The sequence below is a fragment of the Aegilops tauschii genome, chromosome 2 (assembly GCF_002575655.3).
Source record: "Aegilops tauschii subsp. strangulata cultivar AL8/78 chromosome 2, Aet v6.0, whole genome shotgun sequence".
NCBI lineage: Eukaryota > Viridiplantae > Streptophyta > Magnoliopsida > Poales > Poaceae > Aegilops > Aegilops tauschii.
The window spans coordinates 394,350,864-394,374,311 of record NC_053036.3 but is presented as its reverse complement, the minus strand read 5'-3'; the positions used below and the strand labels follow the sequence as shown (position 1 = coordinate 394,374,311).

The 23,448-nt window shown below is 42.4% G+C and overlaps 1 long non-coding RNA gene across 2 annotated transcripts; it reads right to left on the bottom strand.

Annotated features, from left to right (window-relative positions):
• Window positions 1-16,035: 16,035 nt before the first annotated feature.
• Window positions 16,036-21,701, bottom strand: LOC120973477 (uncharacterized). Of its 2 annotated transcripts, XR_005768399.3 has the most exons (6): window positions 20,312-21,701; window positions 20,077-20,198; window positions 16,985-19,974; window positions 16,740-16,862; window positions 16,544-16,653; window positions 16,036-16,400 (listed from the first exon to the last, which is right to left on the bottom strand). It is a non-coding gene; the product is annotated as an uncharacterized lncRNA (long non-coding RNA). The 2 variants fall into 2 exon arrangements; XR_006670207.2 differs by having other exon boundaries at window positions 16,036-16,653.
• Between the last annotated feature and the right edge of the window lie 1,747 nt (window positions 21,702-23,448).

Sequence of the window (23,448 nt, the reverse complement as noted above, 5' to 3'; positions counted from 1 at the left end):
TCTATACATATATTTGAATTTGAGATCGTATGTACATGTAGTTCGTATTTATGTAGGAATTTAATTATCCTATATTCATGTCATGTGTTGTGAAGATAATATTAGATGGTTGTATAACTAACCCGAGTACAATCCCATTCAAACAGGGAAAATGTACTCAAATTTAGTCCATATGCTAGACAACACACATTGTTTTTTTTATTGTTGAGGGAAGTGCAAATTGTTTTGGTACTGTACACGTTATGTTAGTTGTCCTGATTTTTTTAGTTTTTTTGTTGTATTTGAATGCATTTCTAGTAATATAGTAAAACGGGACATAGCTCTCTCTAGTGATGAGGTGCGAATTGTCTTTTTTTGGGTACACGTTAAGCTTGTTCTCCCGAAATTTCAAGCCGCGCCTTGTTATGCCGAAATTTCAAGCTAGTGTCTCTGTCTATCGTGCTGCGAAACTCCCGCCTCTTTAACCCGCGCCTTGTTACCCTGAAATATTTAAGATATATCTTTGTCTCGTTGTGCTCCGACAACTCCCTCCATCTCAACCCGCGCCTTGCTATTCCAAAACTACAACGCGTGCGAAAACTCCCACCTCCTGTGAAATCCCGGCACGCAAAATGCCCGTGATACCCCTGAACCAAAAGAACCGCCTAGGTCAAATCGGCGGGGGTACTTTCGTAACTTACCCCACATTTCGGACAAGCGCGTCCCTAAGCCATGGTTCCCCGCTCCCATCCATCCGCCCACCCATTCGTACACCGAGGCCGTGAAAACCCGCGAAGCCCCACACCCTCCTCCGTCCACCACCCAGCCGGAGCCTCTTCCCCGACGACGTCATCCACAGCAACACCTCGACGTCCCTCATCCACAGTACCGGATGAGGATCCGTCGTCGATCTCATTGTCCCGCCGGTTCAGCCACCCCATCCTCCACCTCCAAGGAGCTGCCCCGACGTTCCCCTCGTCTTTCGCGCCACCTCCATTCCCACACTGCCGTCTTCACCTGCACCACCGAAAGAGCATCATCATCACCGTTTCCTCGGATGAAGTTGAGGCCTAATGGGCGCCACCAAAGAGGTTGTACACCAATCGCCGCATTTTATTCTTGATTCGATCTCACGGTGCTGCCGGCGCTCAGTCCCGAGCTCTCTCGGCGGCGACGTCCACATCAGTAGGAGTTGCTGCTGCTTTAGCTCTCGCTCGCGCTGCTTCTCTGCTCTTGCTCTCGGCCCCCTGCTTAGTCTGCTCTTGCTATTGCTCTTGCTCTTGCTCTCACTCTTGCTCTTGTTTGCGATGCTGCTCCGATTTAGCTACACTTCAGTCGACTGAATCGACTTTTGGGTCAGTCGATTTTCAGGGGGTGGGGGGGCTCGCCGGAGTTAAGGAAGAACCAGCCGCAGCGCGGAGGGGGCTCGTCGGAGAGGTACCCCACTATCTATCTTAGGGTTCAGGGTGGGGCGGTGGTGTGGGTATCGCCGGAGAAAAAGCTCGGCATGGGGGGGGCTAGAGGGATGGCCGGGGCGGCGGCGGACCGGCGGTGGGGGGTGGTTTTGGGGTGGGCGGGGCGGCGCACCGCCGGCCACGGGCGGTGGGGGCGGCTGTTGGGCCGGTGGTGGCTGGCGGCTCAGGGTAGCCTCACCTGATGCTGCTACACGACCAGCTGCCCCGGCTCTCGCACGCGCTGCTGCTGCTACTGCTTTTCTGCTACTAGTGCATTCAGTTTCGACAGTTAAGTTCAGTTTCGACAGTTAAATTCACTTTCGACAGTTAAGTTGATGAGCGGCTGATGTATTTTACATCTAGCAGTTTGTGGTTATGTATTTTACGTTATCTATTGGAGATGCTATTAGAATTCCACTCAGGTTAACGTTGTCTCTCTTGTCCTGCTTCAGCCTTGGCGTCGTACAACTCACCGGAGCTGCTCCAACAACGAAACCCTCCATCACAGCGGAGCAGTACCCCGGGCTCCATCTCCAGACGCCTAAGATCTTCTTCCCCTCCTCCGACAGCCAAGTCAGCCGGATCATCCTCACCGACCAACCCAATCACGCTGAGATCGACATGGCTTTGCCAAACAGGTTGTACACTTGTTGCATCTCTTTTTTACTCTACATGTTATATATATATTTTCCACTGAGCACACGCAGTAACGTGAAATTCGATTAGTTTCTCCTACTATATGACAAGCAGTGAGGTACCAGGCAACTTAGCTATCCATGATGGACTCTCTTGAACGCCATCATTATTAATCTCTGCGCGTTTGAGCTGTGCATTTGTCGATGGGCCTAGGAGTTGAGCTAGTAGGGCAGTGGCCTGGGTCCAAAGTAATAGAAGTAGCACAAAAACATTTTTTGAGTGTAGGCTTTTCCTTGCTCAAGCCTGCCTACTAGGATCGCCAGTGCTTGAAAGGAAAAGTGAAGGAAAAACATAGGAATTGGAAAGTTTCCTATGGTACTACTATTCATGAATTTGGTTCAAAGGAATGGAGCAAAGGAAAACTGTAGGATTTGTTCCTTTAGTGTCTCCTTGAAAGAAAAACCGTAGGAATTTTAATTTCCACTTGTCCTCCTTCTCAAATTCCTATTCATGAAGCACAAGACTAAGAGATAGTAGCATAATAGCATTATAACCGTACATTTTCTTGTGGTTGGACTTAATCTCACCTTGCTTCTTTGCATCCTGTGATCTTCCAATTCTTGTGAATCAAACACCCAGATTGGCATAAATCCTGTGTTTTTAAATTCTCTATTTTGCACGTGCATTCCTATCCTATTCCTGTCTATTTCCTATCCCTGCATTGTTAGAATCCTCAAATTCAAACAAGCCCTTACACAATTACTTCTGTTACAGATATGTGTCAAAGAAATCCTTGTGTGATTTGTCCTGCTCCTGCTGCGCTGTGTTCCACCCCAGCTCAGTTGCTCCAACGATGAAAGGGTTCACCACAGCAGGGATCCGCTCTCCAGACTGTCTTTCGTCGCCTCAGATCTTCTTCCCCGCCGCCGGCAGCCACGACAACTGCATTACCATCATCAACTGAGCAGATGACCTTGAGGACTACACGGGTCCGCAAGAGAGGTCGCACTCTTCCGTGTCTGCTTACGTTATGCATCGCTTAATATGATGACATGCTACTTTATCATCGTGTTCACCTATTAGACTCCGAGCCAGGTCCAAACTAATGCTGAAACTTGAGTTTTAAAATGGTTGTAGGGTACATATTGGGGCAGCAATCAGTACTATCTGTCTACTATCTGGTTAATCTCGGGTGTCTACTATGAGTTTCATATTGGGTGGAAACAAACATTAAAGGAGCCATTATCTGTATTTTTTAACTAAAGCTATTATCTGCCTGCTATCATTGGTTTTGGGTCTATCCACAGTTTGCTACCATCACTCTGGATTTGTGCATGCACTCCTTACATAATCTCACTATGTTTTATTCCTATGCATGTCAGTTATTGTACACAATGGAACTGAACATGTAGAGCAAAAGAGATGAGCCTTGTGTGGCAATAAAATTTCATGCAAACGTCGCTCCATGGTGGGCGCAAAGGCAGCCCCCCTCCACCCATTTCGGATCGTAATCAAGAGGAAGATAACTGTTCTGAGGGGGATTCAGAAGGAGAAGACCGCTCTTATTTACCCCCCTGAAGTCTTCGCTCTAACTTGGCATGTTGATGTTGGTAATATCATGCATATGGTGCCTTGCATTGCTTACTGGATACATCAAATATGTCATCTGCTTAGTTTAGACATGCTTTGTGTCAATGCCATCTGTTTAGTTTCTTTATCGTATATGTGAATCATGCAATGCCATCTTGTTTAGCCAGGCATCATATATGTGAAGTTTGCAATGCCACCCTGGTTAGCCAGTCATCTTATATGTGAATTATATCATGCCATCATTTTTTATTACGTGTTAAATTTGTCAACAATTTTAGTACATTCAATTACTCTTCCTGTGCATCAGCCATTCGACATGGTCGTGGAAAAATCTAAAGTGGAAACAAGGTCTTCACAGCAGACAATGCTATCTAAAGAAGCGCATGTCTTGCTGGTTACGGATAGCTCCTCAGAGGAGGATTCAGAGACAGATGACCAGTCCTATTTCCCCCCCGAGGTGCATGCTCTAACTTGGCAGGGTTATGTTGCTCATATCATGCGTATGGTATCTTGCATTGCTATGTCATTTGCTTAGTTTAGACATGCTTTGTGTGAATGCCACCTGTTTAGTGTCTAATTACCATATATGTGAATTATGCGATGCCATCTTGTTGCAAGACATTATATATGTGAATTATGCAATGCTATCTTGTTGCAAGGCATTATATATGTGAATTGTGCAATGCCATGCTGTTTAGCCAAGCGTCATATATGTGAATTATATCATGCCGTACTTTTTTTGTATTTCTCATTGCATTTGTCGACAATGTTTGTATATTCAACTGCTCTTCTTGTGCATCAGCCATTTGAATTGGTGATGGAGAAATCTGGAGTGAAAACAAGGTCTTCAGAGCAGACAATGCTACCTGCTGAAGCAGATATCTTGCTGGTTACAGATAGCTCTTCAGAGGAGGATTCAGAGGCAAATGATCAGTCCTCTTATCCCCTTGAGGTGTATGCTCAAACTTGGAAGGGTTATATTACTCATAACATGCATATGTTGTATTGCAATGCTTAGTTTTTACATCATATGCACAATATTGAATGCCATCTCCTTAGTTGACACATCATATATGCGATTGCCCTCTGCTCACTTGCTTAGTATATAAATCATATATTTGAATTATATCATGCCAAGATGTTTACATAGACAGCATGTATCTGAATTATGGCATGCCAACCCATTTTCTAAAGACATGATATAGTTATATCATCTCATCCTGTTTACATAGTCATCATATTTGGAATTATGTCATTCTATCCTTTTTAGTTAGCCATCATACATTTGAAATTGTGTCATGCTATCCTGTTTAATTAGTCATCATATATGTGAAATTATGTCCTGCTATTCTGTTTGGTTAGACAACATAAATGTGAATTATTTCATGCCCTGTTTTCTTCCCTACTATCCATTGCACCTGTCTATCTTACAATGTCTGTACATTCAATTACTTTTCTTGTTTATTAGCCATTTCAATTGGATGGGGTGATGGCAGTATCTGTGGGAGTAAAAACACGGTCTTCAGAAAAGATTGTGCTACCTGTCGATGCAGATAGAACCACGGTTGTACTTGCCCAAGAACCAGCCCCACCACACATAACTCAGACTCACGCAGATTGTACCCCTACCCAGTTGGAAAGAGAACCAGCTACACCCCTTCTAACCCCAACCCCAGCAGATAGTAACCCAGTTCCAGTTGACACAGCACCATCTCCACCACAGAGCACCCAAACACGAGTAGTTAGTAAGGCAACTGCAGTGCCCAAAGCACGAGGACCACCACTCCGAACCCCAAGTCAACGCTTAAAGCAGAAGAAGAATTGTTCTCAGGTCAGGTTCCGTAGCTATGGTTCATACTACTTTGCCCTTGCATCACTGTATTTACTCATACCAACTAATTTCAAATTGAAGGATGCAATTGAAACTCCAATGGCGCAACAGGTATGTTTTAAACCTGTTTCTTTGACGTGTTTGCTGTTGTAACTTGCTCTATATTGATTTCAGTTTCAATTGAATAAACAGTTATGTTCTCATGCCATGCACATTACAAGTGTTGTTATTGCTGTGTAGTTTCCCACACTTATATTCTGTCTATGCTGCTTTGTCTTAAATAGATATGATTCAAACTGTATCTATCTTGATTTGGCAACATAAACTAGAATGATATAGACCATACAGTGACCATACTACATAGATATATGTTTGTTTCATGCTGTTATCCTGTCCACCTTACTACTGAACTGGTTTACCAAAATGAGTTTCATATGCTACATTGTAAACCTGTGATGTGTTTGTTTGTTTCTCTTTTAGAACGCGGATAAAATATTGGAGAAGAGTACCCCATTATGCAATGGTAAAGGAAGTAATGCAAATAAGGTTCAAGATAGTGAGACATCCCCGTTGGGCTCCAAGAAAGCTGATAAAAACTATATTGAAGACACTGAGACAACCCCAAAGTCATGTCTTGATGTAGTGTTCGAGTTACTAGCTACCACTGCTGGCACTAGCTCTTCGAACTCGTTGCCTGAATCAGTTCGGCTTCTTGAGTCTCAACTTCAAGTTGAAAGACATCGATCAGATGTTATGCGACAGGAAGCCGAAGGACTGAGGAAGTCCCTGCAGAATTCAGATGCATACTCCTGGTGCAACAGCAAGTGCTGGAGGATTTAAGCGCCAAACAAGAGAAAGTTAATAAGCTTGCTAAGCATCTTGCCAGCATTATGCGTACCCAGGATATTGTTTCTTGAGCTCTTCTGAAGTGGTTTCAGTTCTGGACTTTTTTGCTGCGGCGTTTATTTGCACTGGTCGCCAACTTTGACAACCAGTGTATATGATATGCTGCTTTGTTCCCTATATTTGCACTGGTGGCGAACTTTGATGCCCAGTGGATGTAATATGTGCAATAGCCATGATAGCCTAGCATAAGTTGCTTGCTTATTTATTTCCTTGTTGTCTTGTTTATTTGTTTGCTTGTAGTCAGTGCAGTTCTTTTTCCGCAGTTTGCTAGTGGCCGCAATAACCTATTTTTAAAACTAGGCCACAATAACCACGGGCTACATATTTACTGTAGTTACCATGGGCCTCCTATGGGCCCTAGAAACAATGGGCTTTCTTAGGGTCGTAGAAAGAATGGGCCTTCTACGGGCCGTAGCATCAATGGGCCTTCTACGGGCCGTAGCATCAATGGGCCTTCTACGTGTCGTATGATCGATAGGCCAAACATGGGCCAATAACAGACCGCATTATGGGCCGTAAACGGGCTAGATTTGGAATCGTCCGTTCATGGGCCGACAACAACAGGCCGTCGTTAATCGACCGTATTTGATGACGTTATGAAAACGGCCCAACGGAGTAACGGGCCGCAAACGGGCCAATTGTAACCGCGGGCTGAATTTGGCCCACAAGCAAAAAAGGCCAATGACGGGCCGTAAGTAACCGAATGCTGGAAATGAGCCCAAGAATAAATGGGCCCTGAGAAGGCCGAAAGATAACACAGGTTGGAAACAATGCAATGGAATAATGGGCCGTTAATGGGTATAAAGGGGTACACTGTTCATTGCGGTCCAGATTCACCACGGGCCGTTAATGGGCCAAGAGTTACAAATGGTCTCGTATGGGCTGAAAGACATCATGGGCCATACATAGGCCGGAAGTTACAACGGGATGGAATCATATTGGAAGACCCAGATGAAGCTACTGGGCTTAATTTGGATAGGCCGTAACGGGTCGTGAGTTAGCGGGCCGTAAATGGGCTATATACGAACATGCCGTTAACAGGCTTTCCGTGGGCCCGTTACCTTTTGACCAAGTCAAACGGGCCGGCCTTTTCACCGGAATGGGCCTCTGTTGGGCCGTGCCACGTGTCAACGTATCATAGGCGCCTCCTGTCTAATGAATGGATGACATCTGTCCCAACGGTGAGCCAACACGTGTTTCCTCCGGCCAATGAGAATTTTACACGGGGAAATCCTCATTGGTCCGGGCTGTTAGCGGGTTATCGGATCCAAAACCGGACCCGATAGCTTAACGGCGTCCCGTTACGGTGGATGCCACGTGTCGGTCACCCTTGACGAAAGCACTTCCATGACGCACGATTTATCGTCATGGAAGTGGACACTTTCGTGATGATAATTTTGGTAAAGTCATGGAACACTTCTACGACAGCACAGGTATGAGTATCTTGGTTCTGTCATAAATTTGTCTTGGATGTACATGCATGACAGAAAACGTGACCTACTGTGACAAACACGTATCATCACGGAAGTGTCTTTTTTTGTAGTGATAGATTGGAAAGTAAAGATTGCAAAATAGTAGACGAGATGCGATGTAAATAAAAGAGATGCAATATAATAAGAAAGAGACCCGGGGGCCATAGGTTTCACTAGTGGCTTCTCTCAAGATAGCATGTATTATGGTGGGTGAAAAAATTACCGCCGAGCAATTGATAGAAAAGCGCATAGTTATGAGAATATCTAAGGCAATGATCATGAATATAGGCATCACGTCTGTGTCAAGTAGGCCGAAACGATTCTGCATCTACTGCTATTGCTCCGCACATCGACGGCTATCCAGCATGCATCTAGAGTATTGAGTTCATAAGAACAGAGTAACACATTAAGCAAGATGACATGATGTAGAGGGACATAAACTCCATCTTTTTATCCTCGATGGCAACAATACAATACGTGCCTTGCTGCCCCTACTGTCACTGGGAAAGGACACCGCAAGATTGAACCCAAAGTTAAGCACTTCTCCCATTGCAAGAAAGATCAATCTAGTAGGCCAAACTAAACCGATAATTCGAAGAGACTTGCAAAGATATCAAATCATGCATATAAGAATTCAGAGAAGAACCAGATAATATTCATAGATAATCTTGTTCATAAATCCACAATTCATCGGATCTCGGCAAACACACCGCAAAAGAGTATTACATCAAATAGATCTCCAAGAACATCGAGGAGAACTTTGTATTGAGAATCAAAGAGAGAGAAGAAGCCATCTAGCTAATAACTATGGACCCGAAGGTCTATGGTAAACTACTGACACTTCATCGGAGAGGCAATGGTGTTGATGTAGATGCCCTCCGTGATCGATTCCCCCTCCGGCAGATCGCTGGAAAAGGCCCCAAGATGGGATCTCATGGGTACAGAAGGTTGCGGTGGTGGAAAAGTGGTTTCGTGGCTCTCCCTGATCGATCTAGGGTATAAGAGTATATATAGGCGAAAGAAGTACGTCGGTAGAGCTACGAGGGGCCCATGAGTGTGGGGGCGCACCTACCCCCCTGGGCGTGCCCTCCTGCCTCGTGGCGTTCCAGACTTCAATTCCAAGCCTTCTGGTTTGCTTTCGATCCAAGAAAGATCATCGCGAAGGTTTCATTCCGTTTGGACTCCATTTGGTATTCCTTTTCTGCGAAACTCTAAAATAGGCAAAAAAACAGAAACTGGCACTGGGCCTCCTATTAATAGGTTAGTCCCAAAAATAATATAAAAGAGCATATTAAAGCCCATTAAACATCCAAAACAGATAATATAATAGCATGGAACAATCAAAAATTATAGACACGTTGGAGACGTATCAAGCATCCCCAAGCATAATTCCTGCTCGTCCTCGAGTTCGTAAATGATAAAAATAGAATTTTTGATGTGGAATGTTACCTAACATAATTATCAATGTAATTTTCTTTATTGTGGCATGAATGTTCATATCCGAAAGATTCAAGACAAAAGTTTAATATTGACATAAAAATAATAATACTTCAAGCATACTAACAAAGTAATCATGTCTTCTCAAAATAACATGGCCAAAGAAAGTTCATCCCTACAAAATCATATAGTTTGTCTATGCTCCATCTTCGTCACACAAAATGTTCAAATCATGCACAACCCCGATGACAAGCCAAGCAATTGTTTCATAGTTTAGTATTCTCAAACTTTTTCAACTTTCACGCAATACATGAGCGTGAGCCATGGACATAGCACTATAGGTGGAATAGAATGGTGCTTGTGGAGAAGACAAAAAGGAGGAAGATGGTCTCACATCAACTAGGCGTTTAATGGGCTATGGAGATGCCCATCAATAGATATCAATGTGAGTGAGTAGGCATTGCCATGCAACGAATGCATTAGAGCTATAAATGTATGAAAGCTCAACAAAAGAAACTAAGTGGGTGTGCATCTAACTTGCTTCCTCACAAAGACCTAGGGCATTTTGAGGAAGCCCATTGTTGGAATATACAAGCCAAGTTCTATAACAAAAATTCCCACTAGTATATGAAAGTGACAAAATAAGAGACTCTCTATCATGAAGATCATGGTGCTACTTTGAAGCACAAGTGTGGAAAAGGATAGTAGCATTGTCCCTTCTCTCTTTTTCTCTCATTTTTTTGTTTGGCTTCTTTGGCCTCTTTTTTTTCCTCACACGGGACAATGCTCTAATAATGATGATCATCACACTTCTATTTATTTACAACTCGATACTTAGAACAAAATATGACTCTATATGAGTGCCTCCGGCGGTGTACCGGGATGTGCAATGAATCAAGAGTGACATGTATGAAAAATTATGAATGGTGGCTTTGCCACAAATACGATGTCAACTACATGATCATGCAAGGCAATATGACAATGATGAAGCATGTCATAATAAACGGAACGGTGGAAAGTTGCATGGCAATATATCTCGGAATGGTTATGGAAATGCCATAATAGGTAGGTGTGGTGGCTGTTTTGAGGAAGGTAAATGGTGGGTTTATGGTACCGGCGAAAGTTGCGCGGTACTAGAGAGGCTAGCAATGGTGGAAGGGTGAGAGTGCGTATAATCCATGGACTCAACATTAGTCATAAAGACTCACATACTTATTGCAAAAATCTACAAGTCATCAAGACCAAGCACTACGCGCATGCTCCTAGGGGGATAGATTGGTAGGAAAAGACCATCGCTCATCCCCGACCGCCACTCATAAGGAAGACAATCAAAGACACACCTCATGCTTCAAATTTGTTACACAACGGTTACCATACGTGCATGCTACGGGACTTGCAAACCTCAACACAAGTATTTCTCAAATTTACAATTACTCAACTAGCATGACTCTATATCACCATCTTCATATCTCAAAACAATCATCAAGCATCAAACTTCTCATAGTATTCAATGCACTTATATGAAAGTTTTTATTATACCCATCTTGGATGCCCATCATATTAGGACTAATTTTATAGCCAAATCAAATTACCATGCTGTTCTAAAAGACTCTCAAAATAATATAAGTGAATCATGAGAGATCAATAATTTCTATAAAATAAAACCACCACCGTGCTCTAAAAAGATATAAGTGAAGCACTAGAGCAAAATTATCTAGCTCAAAAGATATAAGTGAAGCACATAGAGTATTCTAATAAATTCTGATTCATGCGTGTCTCTCCCAAAATGTGTGTACAGCAAGGATGATTGTGGTAAGATAAAAATCAAATTCTCAAATCATACAAGACGCTCCAAGCAAAACACATATCATGTGGTGAATAAAAATATAGCCTCAAGTAAAGTTAACGATAGACAAAGACGAAAGAGGGGATGCCTTCCGGGGCATCCCCAAGCTTAGGCTTTTGGTTGTCCTTGAATTTTACCTTGGGGTGCCTTGGGCATCCCCAAGCTTAGGCTCTTGCCACTCCTTATTCCAAAATCCATCAAATCTTTACCCAAAAACTTGAAAACTTCACAACACAAAACTTCAACAGAAAATCTCATGAGCTCCGTTAGTATAAGAAAATAAACCACCACTTTAAGGTACTGTAATGAACTCATTCTTTATTTATATTGGTGTTAAACCTACTGTATTCCAACTTCTCTATGGTTCATACCCCCCGATACTACTCATAGATTCATTAAAATAAGCAAACAACACACGAAAAACAGAATCTGTCAAAATAGAACAGTCTGTAGCAATCTGATTTGTTCGAATACTTATGTAATTAAAAAAATATGAAATAAATTGGTGGACGTGAGGAATTTGTATATTAATCATCTGCAAAAAGAATCAACCTAAAATCACTCTCCAGTAAAAAAATGAGAGCTAATCTCGTGAGCGCAAGAGTTTCTGTTTTTTACAGCAAGATCGCAAAGACTTCACCCACGTCTTCTCAAAGGTTCTACTTGGCACAAACACTAATTAAAACATAAAACCACATCTAAACAGAGGCTAGATGATTTATTTATTACTAAACAGGAACAAAGAACAAAGAACAAAAATAAAATTGGGTTGCCTTCCAACAAGCGCTATCGTTTAACCCCCCCTAGCTAGGCATAAAAACAAGAATAGATCTAGGTATTGTCATCTTCTCCCTTTTGGTGATAAAGAGAGAATTTCTTATCTAAAGCACTTATCTTTATAATTTGTGAAATCACGTACCCATTAATGGTAGAAGAAAGATTAAGCACACTACAAAAATTTGCATCTAAGCTAGCCTTCATCTCTTTGATAATTTCATTCTGATAAAAACACAAGAGAGAGGTGGATTCAACCTTTTCACTCATGGGGTGCCCAAATATATCTTTCATCTTTTCATAGGTATCGATGGCATCCCCCTCAAGAAAACCTTCTTCAAAAATAGAATCCAAAACTTGCTTCAAAGAAGAGGGTAAGCCAACATAAAAACTTTTTAAGTATATCTCAATTTGATATTGGGGCACATAGCTGGCTCGGATCCCTAATAGCCTATCCCAAGCATCTTCCAAAGATTCATCAAGCAAATAACAAAAAATTCTGGGGTCATCTTCATCAAAATTTCTCAAACTCTCATCGATACCCCCGGTAGGTCTTTCCATAGAATCATTATTTATGAGCTTAGAAAGGACAGAGGGACTATCCAAAGTATGAAAACCCAGGAGAAAACCCTTAGCCCCTTTTGGTTCGGTCATGGCGATAGAAAGGCAAAGGTTTTCGAAAATTGTTTTAGAAGTGGGGGAGAGGAAAATGAGAGGCGAATGGCAAATAATATAATGCGAGGGAGAAGAGTTTATGATGGGTACTTGGTATGTCTTGACTTGACGTAGATCTCCCCGGCAACGGCGCCAGAAATCCTTCTTGCTACCTCTTGAGAATGCGTTGGTTTTCCCTTGAAGAGGAAAGGGTGATGCAGCAAAGTAGCGTAAGTATTTCCCTCAGTTTTGAGAACCAAGGTATCAATCCAGTAGGAGACAACGCACAATTCACCTAGTACCTGCACAAACAATCAAGAACCTTGCAACCAACGGGATAAAGGGGTTGTCAATCCCTTCACGGTGACTCGCAAAAGTGAGATCTAATAAAGATAGTAAAATAAATATTTTTGGTATTTTTGTAGTATAGATTGGAAAGTAAAGATTGCAAAATAGTAGACGAGATGTGATGTAAATAAAAGAGATGCAATATAATAAGAAAGAGACCCGGGGGCCATAGGTTTCACTAGTGGCTTCTCTCAAGATAGCATGTATTACGGTGGGTGAACAAATTACTGCCGAGCAATTGATAGAACAGCGCATAGTTATGAGAATATCTAAGGCAATGATCATGAATATAGGCATCACGTCCGTGTCAAGTAGACTGTCGTGGAATTGTCACGGCAGATGTCCTCGAGCTAGGACTTAGTCGTGGAGCCATCGCAACTAGGAAGCTTGAAGGGGTTAATGTGGGACAAGGAACGCGAGGGTTTATACTGGTTCGGCCCCTTTCGGTGAAGGTAAAAGCCTACATCCAGTTGAGGTGGTATTGATTAGGGTTACGATCGCCAGGGAGCTAAACTGCTATGCCCGGCTCTCGATGAGATTGTTCTTGTCCCTAAACCGCTGCCGGGTCGTCCCTTTATATAGGGAGGCTGACGCCCAGCAGCCCTCAGAGTCCCGGCCGGCTCATAAGAGTGTCTGGCACGGACTCTCAATCATATTTGCCTTGCACTACAAGTTCTACCATAATAATGATTGTAACTACGGGCCTTAAGTCATATCCGGGTCTTAAGCCCATCTCTGGCCCACCGTCTTCAAGCTTGGCTCCGGGTTTCTGGTAATGACCATTAGAGTAACCCGGCCCCTCCTGGCAGGTGACTCTAAGGTCTATATCCTCAACATAGACCGAAACAATTCTGCATCTACTACTATTGCTCCACCCATCGACCGCTATCCAGCATGCATCTAGAGTATTAAATTCATAAGAACAGGGTAACGCATTAAGCAAGATGACATGATGTAGAGGGATAAACTCAAGCAATATGATATAAACCCCATCTTTTTATCCTCAATGGAAACAATACAATATGTGCCTTGCTGCCCCTACTATCACTGGGAAAGGACACCGCAAGATTGAACCCAAAGCTAAGCACTTCTCCCATTGCAAGAAAGATCAATCTAGTAGGCCAAACTAAACCGATAATTCGAAGATACTTGCAAAGATATCAAATCATGCATATAAGAGTTCAGAGAAGAACCAAATAATATTCATTGATAATCTTGTTCATAAATCCACAATTCGTCGGATCTCGGCAAACACACCGCAAAAGAGTATTACATCAAATAGATCTCCAAGAACATCGAGGAGAACTTTGTATTGAGAATCAAAGAGAGAGAAGAAGCCATATAGCTAATAACTATGGACCCGAAGGTCTGTGGTAAACTACTCACGCTTCATCGGAGAGGCAATGGTGTTGATGTAGATGCCCTCCATGATCGATTCCCCCTCCGGCAGATTGCCGGAAAAAGCCCCAAGATGGGATCTCATGGGTACAGAAGGTCGCGGCGGTGCAAAAGTGGTTTCGTGGCTCTCCCTGATCGATCTAGGGTATAAGAGTATATATAGGCGAAAGAAGTACGTCGGTGGAGCTACGAGGGGCCCACGAGGGTGGGGGCGCGCCTACCCCCCTGGGCGCGCCCTCCTGGCTCGTGGCCGCCTCGTGGCGTTCCAGACTTCAACTCCAAGTCTTCTAGTTTGCTTTTGGTCCAAGAAAGATCATCGCGAAGGTTTCATTCCGTTTGGACTCCGTTTGGTATTCCTTTTCTGTGAAACTCTAAAATAGGCAAAAAACAGAAACTGGCACTGGCCTCCGGTTAATAGGTTAGTCCCAAAAATAATATAAAAGAGCATAATTAAGCCCATTAAACATCCAAAATAGATAATATAATAGCATGGAACAATAAAAAATTATAGATACATTGGAGACGTATCAATATGCGGTATTCTTTTGCCGTTCTAAGCAAATTTGTATGTGCCATCTCTAATTTTCAAAATAAATTTCTCTTTTGTGTGCTCGTACCGCTCGCGAGGCGGTGAGGGATGGCCGATATTTTCCATGCTAGATGTGTTATTCTCATGATGAGTGTTTATTCACTTGTCATTGCACGAGAGTAAGGCAAAGGTATTAGGGATGCCCAGTCCCGAAATGAAAAAAAAAAAGAATTTACTTTATGTTGTCAAATAATAAATTCCTTGGAAAGTGTTGGTATGGAAGGCACCCGTGGATACGGTTAGCCATGGAAAGTGAAAGTATGGTGGAAAAAGGAATAAACTTTATTTTCTTTTGGGAGCCGCCTAGTGGGGAACTCTAAGTCGTTTTCGTTGGTGGGAAAAGCATTCCTCCCAAAATGTTTTTATCTCTATGTTTTTCGCTTTGAGCTCTGGCACCTCTACAAATCCCTACTTCCCTCCGTGAAGGGCCTTTCTTTAACTTTATGCAATTTTTATTTTTAATTTGAGTCCCCATCTTCTCTTATAAAGCACCAACTAGGGGGTACTATGATCGTACTTGAGCATTTGGTGTAGCTAATATGCGAGTGTGTTTCATGAATGGATCAATGATTGAGCATAATGGGGTAGGGATAACTTATTTTAGCATTGATATTTTGAAAGACATGGTTGCTTGTTGATATGCTTGAGTATTTAAGTTCACATTGACAACATATTCTCCGATTTGCTCTTGAGAATTAAGAACGATACTAATACAAAACTTGGTTTTTACATCCACATTATACATCTATGCATGTAGATGAAGCCAATGGTAGTGATACAAATAAAAAAGCGGGTAATCAATCGGCTCATGATAGATTCCTACGAACTGCACGACAAACCCAAAAACTGCATAAATGTTTCTTTCGTGAAATAAACGATAGATGCGATCATGAGAAGATGCGCTACTAAACTGAACTGATAAAAAAGACAATTTAAGCCCGTGCATTGCAATGGGATAAAATGATGGGATGCAGAACCAGCTTTATCATAGGATTGAGTGTTCAGGGTGCAGAAGCAGCTCCGCCTAGGGTTGAATGCTCTTAGGGGAGGGCGGTAGCAGCAGAGCATTTGAGCTATTTGAGACCAATGCGTGTGTGTTTTTACATTTTCCTGATAGTATATTTGTATTTTCAATAGTAACTTATTGGTATTTCTGGTGCAAGCAATAAATAAGCAGTTGCAAGCACACCAAATACATACATTAATCCACTACTCAATACATACTGGATCACAGTGCTAAAGTCTGTTTCTACTACAAAGTTTACATCTTTTTTAGATGATACAAAGCACAGCACGTGCTCTCAGGCGAGAGCATAGAGCATTAGTATTGGTGTGCATATGACACAATTACACGGCAAGGCAACAAACTTAAGCATTAGTAGTGGTGTGGATACTACACAATCACAAAATGTAGTACTGCAAGCCAGCGCACGTGTATGTTTAATGATAGAATGCCAAACATATGCATCTCCATCGGGCATTTGTGCTAGTAATGAGAGAAAAAGGGAAACTGAATTAGCTTGCTCTTAACATTTAACACTGAAAATAAGAGGGAAAACAGAGGCGTGTGTAAAAAAAGAGGGAAAACTGAGACACCAGTAACCACCTCATTGATGATGTTAATTATACCTGAGGAACCATTTATCCATCACATCTCCAAAATCTGCAGAGGACCCTCATGCAGGAGCAAGGGAATCAAGCTCATCGAAGAAAATTACTCATGGGCATGCTGATCTAGCCTGAAATGGATAGTGAAAACTGAAAACCCGAGTATATGTGCATATTTCATGGCAATTACATACATGGCTTGTGCAGATGGATATACCTTATCAAAGATGTCCCTGGTATTCCTCTCCGACTCTCCAACATACATGTTTATCAGTTCTGGACCTTTTATGCTAAGAAAGTTTAATGAGCACTCAGTTGCTACTGCTTTCGCAAGTAATGTCTAAAAATTCAAAAGAAAACATCCTAGTTAGCATGTATTATCTTGTTGCTGGATACAACTAACTTTTGAAAAATGGGAATGAAAACTCAATTAAGACAAAGTATAAAAGTCAGTACACCTACCTTCCCAGTGCCTGGAGGTCCATATAGCAGGACACCTGATCGTTTAAGCAATTTAGAGCAGTACACCTGATACAAACATAAGGTTGCACTTGTAGAACTTATTTCTTTGGACCTGGGAGTCAAAAAGTCAGTAATAGATGACAAAATAGATTTATTTAGGTAGTTGTGAAATATATTTTTCAGCTCCAGTGGTAACAATGGAGATGTCATATTTCAAATAAATAATGGACATGATATTCTATAGTGACAATGAAGTTGTCATATTTCAAATAAATAATCGCATGATATTCTACAGTAACAATGGAGATATCATATTTCAAACAAATAATGGATACGATATTGTACAACTGCCAAATATCAGGACAGAACCCAAGAGAATTCATGATTATCCTCACCAAAAGATCATTCTAGACTGAATACATGTGCTACATGCCTCGTTTGACTATATAATTTTGTCGACAATAGAATACATCAGAGTAACAAATTACAAATTGATAGCAAATTTCCCCATGATCTTCCACTTTTATTTATCCATGAACTTATATTCACCAATGATAACATGCAATATTTTCAATCACTGAACCTATCTACCCAAATATGTATCTTTTAGACCAGACCAGAGAATTGTTCAAATTCTTGTTGAAATCAAGCTAGCTTTAGTAAAATTCCTACGCCCCAAAGAATCACGCATGGAAAAACCAACACAAGTAAAGAAGGTAACTGTGTAGCTTACATTGAGCTTCCAACTTCGATCACTGGTAGCTACAGAGTAAGTACAGAACAAGCTAACGCATTGTCCAGTTAGCATGCAACTGACTCCAGCACACAAGTAGAATTCATTTCCCCAGCGCCTGCCGCCGAAGGCGCTACCCCTGCGAGCCGCTGCATCCCATCCCGCTGACCATCGTATCCAGCCTCCATTGCACATGGCAGCCGCAACAACTTATGTCTCCTCCTGGTCCGAGCATGCCCACAACCCGTACTAGCAGCTATTCCCCAGCCTCCTTGCATATTCCCCGTCGAAATCAATGACCGCCAGATAGGAGTGAGGCAAGACGGGGAGGCCTAGAACAAAGGAAGGCGAGGGGTGCGCGTGCAAGTTTCTCATTGATGCATGGCATTAGCAAAATGTCCAGCCTGCGTCCTACGACACCACATCACACTGTAGTATGCCCTTTATTCCTTTGGTTAAGTTTGATAGTGTTGTTTCCATCTTTCGTACACCAGTGTGTGAACCATACTACCGATACTATGACATATATGAAGTGCCTTATCAGAAGAAAAAAATAATGTAGCTTACACGCTTGATCAAGGCAAGAACATCTGTTTGGGGTTTAATTAGGATGTGATGGATTGGATACTATGTATTTTCTTTTACTGTGGATGGGTTCTCTTGTTGTAGATCAGTTGTGTCACCGTGATGATGCACTTGATTCCCAACTGCCTTGCATGCTATTGTGCAATGCACAGGCCCGATCCGATGGACAACCAAAAGATCTAGACAGAATAGAGTTCTGCTATTTGTGATAAAGGGCTATTCCATGGGCTCAAGGTTCACTGGTCACTAACTATTCCATTGTTCGTCTTCTGATTTCTAGCAATTATATCAGCTTCATCGCATAGCCTAGCACAACAGAACAGAAGATAATCTATTGAAAATCATGCTTATATTGCATGCCTCTTGCAAGGTTAGCTTTAGTACATGCCTCAAATGGAAAACCTGCAGAAGAAGTTCTGGCGAAGTGTGGAGCACGTACGGACGGCGGAAGGTGTTCCGGCAATGCGTCAGAGGCGAGATTGGATGCTTCTAGGGCTGGTTAGGCAAATTAAAATGTGAACGAAAGCTTCTTCATGACTATAATACCGGGAACAAAGGTGACCGCATGCATCAGAAGGTCTCGTCAGCAACTGAGAAGAGCACGATGGCAGATCCTTCTCAAGACATCATGGGGCTGGATCACAAAATCTTTACCACCAAAATTAAATGCACAACAACGAAAAAAGTTAAATGCATTAACAACTGTAAAAAAATCACAACAACCTATTAGCAGCAACATTTCAGTTGCTAAATGGTCACATCCATAAACACACCCACCTATGCACTTACGGTAGAGTTGTTGAAATTTTAGGTCTGCTATAAATACCATCAGTAAGGTTACATAATACATATTAGAAGCTACATGCATTTGAAGGGACACCAGTCATGTCCTCTAGAATTTTCACCGTGTCCCAAGGAAACATTGTTCACCTCATGAGGAAACATTGGTTCAGCAAGAAGGAAAGAGCACAAAGAGCTATGAAAATTCACATCAAAGTAATTTGATCTCACAAGAGAAGTTGAACAAGCTAGTTAAGCATAGTGGCAAGCTCATGAATGTATCGCCCCATCTGCGTACATAAGATGGGCTGCAGAAAATGGATTGTATCATGGGATTGGAGCTACATCGACATACTGAAGATGTAAAGATAACTGGAAATATATATCAACCTATCATGAGTGTGAGAGAAGTGAAAAATAAGGAATTGATGGTAAAAATCGCCACCGTTATAATTGTCATTTATGATCTTACTACAAAAAGTACCAGGGTGAGCAATCAAAAAGAAAATTCATGCATACTAATAGGAAAATTGCAGAGCCATCATTAAACCTATATTTCTACGAATGTGAATAAAAATGGGAAGAACAGTGCCAATATTTTTTGCTGAAATTAATGAATGGATTGTCCTAATTTAACTTGAAGGATGAAACTTTCCAAGTTTGGATGCTCCAAAATTGTACAGAAACTAAATCAATAAAAATGGTCGTGCTAAAAGACATCATCTTTGAGAACTCCTTTATTCAAGGCAGCCTACTGGTTGTGCTTGAATTGGACCAGGTGATGGGCAGCAGCAACGTTTGCAGCCCATAATTGCTCACCTCATGGTTACTCACCTCCATGTAAGAACCAAGAACCAGCACTTCTGTACATACTCATTACTCGGTACATATCCTATAACAAGTTAATGTTATGTCATTATAAAACTTGGTAGAGTCTAGTAATACTTGGATAGAAAAATAAATGCTCAGAAAGCATACAGCTGAAGCATAATACCTTATCAGACATGACTCTCTTTCTATTTCGCTGGTAAGTTGTGACAGCAATACAGTAGCCAAAAGTCAAACCCAATTAAGGTAGTAATAAGTATGCTCCCCTCAGAAATACAACCTAAGCTCCTAAAGAAAAAGAAGAAACAATGGTCAGTCTCATGCAAGAAATTCTGAAGAAAAAGATGAGACATACTTTCTTGACCTTTGGAAACAAAGATGCAGAAAAAGGAGGGACATACAAAGCTTATACATGTGGAAGTGCCATCAGACAACTAGCCGGATCCCCTCGTCGTCAAGTCCAGTGTAGTGCAACGATGTCATTTGGGGGAGTATATCCAATGTTTAATCAACAGCTGACGCTGAGCTTAAATTGGTTGAGCAAGAGTGTTTTCACTGGAGCCTTGTTTTCAATCTCTGCTCATACTACTATTCCCCTTCCAAAACTAACCATCCTATCAACAGTACTGCCAATGTTGCAATCCTTTTTATCCGAGCCAACTGCAGTTGAATCTTGGGCAGAGTCATGTGTGTGGCCGCCCTAAGTGAGCATCAAAGCTGAGTCCAGCATTTGTCGGGTGCCACAGCCGCCTCCTTCTCAGCACCGTAGCGGCTGTGCCTCAGGTTCCATCCCTTGTTGCGTAGTCAGAGGCAGGGGACAGAAACAACATCTAAAACAGGGAATTACATCCAATGAATATCAAGGGGATATATACCTCTGGTGTAGCCGCCGCCAGCGACATTGGACGGTTGGACGGACGTTCTTGTTCCTCCGGCGAACTCGGCGTTTCTTCCTCTAGCGAACTCGGCGTTTCTTCCTCCAGCGAACTCGGCGGCGACATTGGATGTTTTGAAAAAAATGCAAATTCGATGGGATTTGATGGAGCTTCTGGTCCAAGGACGCAACCTGATGGAGATTCCGGCCGAGGACCCTTCCTTCTTATACCAGGCGACTCAAATCCGGGTAGGGAAATCCATTGATTGCAGTTGGAGAAGGACACGGTCTCCAATCACGACACGGGAGCAGCAACTCGGACATTGGGAGGTGGCCGTGGCAGCAGACGCGAGCCCTCCCGCGGCCGCTCGCAGGGCCATGCCCTTCCTTAGCAGTGCGAGATGGGGGGAGGGGAGCACGGGAGCTGGAGAGTCCAGATCGGCGGCAGCCAACGCTCGTCAGGAGGAGTTCGTGCGTGTTGAGAGGAAGAAGAAGGAGATGTCCGCGTGTGCGTGCGCTTTCAGGAGTTTTTCTTTTCAATACTAGACGGCCCATAAGAGAAGGCCCATAATAAAAGGATCAATGTAAGAGAAGGCCCGTAATAAAAGGATCAATAGCGCGAGCGAGCCCAGCGTGCGACGTACCAAATTTTACTAGTACCACCTCGCGTATACGTTTTAAATTCAAAGTGGAAGCGTAAATTCACGTGAAGAAGCGTATTGTGACGGCGAACCCGACAAAGTCAATCCGTGCTTTATTATTAGGGAGATTTTATAGTCATTTTATATCATTTTTTGGTAGTAACCTATTGACATAGTGCCAAGTGTCAGTTGCTGTTTTTTTTGCATGTTTTTTACATCACAGGAAATCAATACCAAACGGAGTCCAAACGTAGCGAAACTTTTTGTGGATTTTTTATGGACCAGAAGACATCCAGTGGGCCGAAGAAGCACCTGGGGTGCTCCGAGGGGAGCACAACCCACCAGGGCGCGCCTGGAGGCCCAGGCGCGCCCTGGTGGGTTGTGCCCACCTCGGGTGCCTCCTGAACCGCCTCTTTGCTCTATAAATACCCCAATATTCCAGAAACCCTAGGGGAGTCGACGAAAATCAATTCCAGCCGCCGCAAGTTCCAGAACCACCAGAGCCAATCCAGACAACATCACGGAGGGGTGCATCATGTCCATTGGTGCCTCTCCGATGATGCGTGAGTAGTTCTTTGTAGACCTACGGGTCCGTAGTTAGTAGCTAGATGGCTTCCTCTCTCTCGTTTGATTCTCAATACAATGGTCTCTTAGAGATCCATATGATGTAATTCTTTTTGCGGTGTGTTTGTTGGGATCCGATGAACTTTGAGTTTATGATCAGATCTATCTTTTTATCCATGAATGTTATTTGAGTCTTCTATGATATCTTATATGCTTGATTGCTTATAGCCTCGTATTTCTTCTCCGATATTTGGGTTTTGTTTGGCCAACTTGATCTATTTATCTTGAAATGGGAAGAGGTGCTTTGTGATGGGTTCAATCTTACAGTGCTTGATCCCAATGACAAATGGATTGTATCGTTGCTATTAAGGATAACAAGATGGGGTCTATTTCTACATATATAGATCTTGTCTACATCATTTCATCGTTCTTATTGCATTATTCCGTTTCTCCATGAACTTAATACACTAGATGCATGCTGGATAGCGGTCGATGTGTGGAGTAATAGTAGTAGATGCAGGTACGAGTCGGTCTACTAATCTTGGACGTGATGCCTATATAATGATCATTGCCTGGATATCGTCATGATTATTTGAAGTTTTCTCAATTGCCCAATGATGTCTACTACGCAACTTTATTCTTGTAGACACGTTTTGGGCCTCCAAGTGCAGAGTTTTGTAGGGCAGTAGCAATTTTCCCTCAAGTGGATGACCTAAGGTTTATCAATCCGAGGGAGGTGTAGGATGAAGATGGTCTCTCTCAAACAACCCTGCAACCAAATACAAGAAATCTCTTGTGTCCCCAACACACCCAATACAATGGCAAATTGTATAGGTGCACTAGTTCGGCGAAGAGACGGTGATAAAAGTTTAATATGGATGGTAGAAATATAATTTTATAATCTAAATAAATAAAAAACAGCAAGGTAGCAAGTAACAAAAGTGAGCACAAACGGTATTGCAGTGCTAGAAAATGAGGCCTAGGGTCTGTACTTTCGCTAGTGCAATCTCTCAACAATGCTAATATAATTGGATCATATAACCATCCCTCAACGTGTGATGAAGAATCACTCCAAAGTTCCTATCTAGCGGAGAACATAAGAAGAAATCGTTTGTAGGGTACGAAACCACCTCGAAGCTATTCTTTCCGATCGATCTATCCAAGAGTTTGTACTAAAATAACGCCAAATAATTTCAGATTCATAATACTCAATCCAACACAAGGAACCTAAAAGAGTGCCCCAAGATTTCTACCCGAGAAACAAAGACAAGAAAGTGCATCAACCCCTATGCGTAGATTACCCCAATGTCACCTCGGGAATCCGCGAGTTGAGTGCCAAAACATATATCAGGTGAATCAAAATAATACCCCATTGTCACCACGAGTATTCATTTGCAAGACATACATCAAGTGTTTTCAAATCCATAAAAGTATTCAGTCCCACAAGAATGAAATCTCA